General features: G+C 50.4%; 1 long non-coding RNA gene across 1 annotated transcript in view; it reads left to right on the top strand.

The window, feature by feature from the left end:
* The first annotated feature begins 1,844 nt into the window (after positions 1 to 1,844).
* The window catches only part of LOC115948509, a 37,582-nt gene continuing 37,218 nt past the window's right edge, over positions 1,845 to 2,208 (top strand). The window contains exon 1 of the long non-coding RNA XR_004082328.1: positions 1,845 to 1,902. This is a non-coding gene — a long non-coding RNA (uncharacterized LOC115948509). The remainder of the gene's footprint in view (positions 1,903 to 2,208) is intronic.

The raw sequence follows: 2,208 nt of genomic DNA, 5'->3' as shown, positions 1-2,208 counted from the left end.
CGAGGCAAAGCTCGCTGGCTGGGGCGGTGAGGGAACCGCGCAGCGCTGGGCCCCGCGAGCAGCATTGCCGGACAAGCCGGTTCTGTCCCGGGAGCTGCGTCTGTCCCAGGAGGGCAGCGCCAGGCTCCCGTCATTGCTCAGAGTTACCGGAGATGCTCGGGAAGTGGCTGGGGCTGCGTGGGAGCGGAGCCACTCGGAGCCTTCGCTAACCTTGTGTGCACCGAGGTGACAGTAGTAAGGAAAAATAAGCACAAACAAAATAAGCGTAAATCTTTAAGTCCCATATGGCTAAGGTTAACATGAGGCCCCGATCCTTCAAGTCCTTCATTCTTGTTGAGAGCTTTGCTAGCTGTAATCTCTCTGACAAGCAAGAAAAAGAATCCTCTCCTAGTTTACATTTTATTGTCATTTCCCAGTTGCTTAAGCAGAGCAGCAGCCAGCCCCCGCAATAAACAAGCCCTTCACAGGCTGCTTGCTCATTAAGACATTGAAAGCCCCCATTCAGTGCTCAAATCCAGCTTAATTTTAAGTTTGGTCTCCTGTACTCCAAAGAAAATTTAGGCAAGCTGTTGGAGTGTTTGAGGTCTGGGGCACTGAATGCAACATAAAGGGCGGGGGGGGAGAAAAAGAATATTTGATAAAAGCAATGTTAGTGTGTTTGATGTGGTGGAGAAGCAGCCAGAACAGACTGCTTCCTGCTTAATTGGAAGTGGAACGTCTTTGCATCATGCCTTGTTAGCAATGGTCTCCTGCAGAGGTGAGTGGGTTGCTATGTTGCTGTTCTTGTGAAATAGACTTGGAAAGGCCCTCCTATGTCGTTTTCATAACATGGAGAGAAAACTGTGTTCAGTTTTTATTCCAGCCAGGTACTTGTAGCAGTAGCTTGTTGTTCAGGAGGTAAATTATTCCTGTTGTGTTGAAATTTAAACTCCCACTATTTTTTGATGTTTGGTGACACAGTACTCCTTTGCAGCTGAGTAAATACATCTGTCCCAAGAAGGCTGACAGCTGAAATAGCTTTTGCTTTGAAACACACATTCACATCAGAATCCAGATGAGAGTTACCCTTATTTCCTGTACATTCATTCTTTTGAAATATAATGGAGGTTTGTGAAATGCTGGGCATTTCCACCAGATTCCTTGTTGTGTGGGTTGATTGATCAGAATATCTTTAGACAATGTATTTCATTTTGCTGGTGAGGTGGCAAAAGCCAAGAATAGTTTATCCTGAGCACAATGAATTTCATTTTATTGGTGAGGTGGCAAAAGCCAGGAATAGTTTATCCTGAGCACTTAGTTTTGGGCTTAGGGAAGTATCCTTGAGTAGGAAAGCTCATAAGCATTTGCCTGATGCTATTTTGCTTCCATTTAAGTCAAAGTCAGAAAGTGCTTAAAAGTTCCAGAAACGTGTAGTGCTGGAATTTGTATTTCAAATTGTAGAATACATGCTGCTCTTTATTTTTCTTCTGTACCTAGACTAATTTGGTTAATCTGTTGTGAAGTCATTTGTCTTATCAATGCCTACATAGCACTTCAAGATCTAGGAGCAGTCTCTGTATTTTGCAATACTCATGGTCCTGCTAAGAGCTAGCATCCTGCCTCTTCTGCATTATTTTGTATCAAACATTTTGGGTGGGCTTCTCATCTGCCAAGCCATCGGAAGCCGTGGACACATGTGCCAGGGAGGTGGCCCGCATAGACAATGCCATGCAGGGACTTTCTTCCCCCCAGGTACGCGATGCCCTGAGAGCCCTGGCCAGCGAGCGGGACACCTCGGGCTGCGCTGCCCCGGGAGCGGAGCATTGCACATTGCTGCCAGGAGCTGCTCCGGGGGGCTGTATCGGAACCCGGGCACCCGACACGAAGGTCAGAGGCACGCCGCTCCTCCCCCGACCTGCCCAGGTGCTGTGAGTGCTCGGAAAGGCGCTCCCGGGAGCTCCCCGGCTCGCAGCTCCCCGCTGGGAGCCATCTGCCCCGCGCCTGGCGCAGGAAGCGCGCCTCCCGCACTCCTCCTTCCTTCCGCTCTGCCCCGCAAGCGGCGCTGCCCCGAGAGGAGCCCAGAGCTCGGGGTGTTTGAAATAAAAACCGAGCGGTATCGCCCCTCCGGGCTAGAGTGAGGAGGAAGGCTGTCAGTCCGAGGGGCTCGGTCCTCTCCTCCTCCTGTGCCCATCGCATCTCCAAGCGGACCAGCCGGCCCTGCCCGGCTGC

This window comes from Geospiza fortis, unplaced genomic scaffold (genome assembly GCF_000277835.1).
Source record: "Geospiza fortis unplaced genomic scaffold, GeoFor_1.0 scaffold450, whole genome shotgun sequence".
Classification (NCBI taxonomy): Eukaryota; Metazoa; Chordata; class Aves; order Passeriformes; family Thraupidae; genus Geospiza; species Geospiza fortis.
This window is presented reverse-complemented; position numbering and strand designations above follow the sequence as displayed.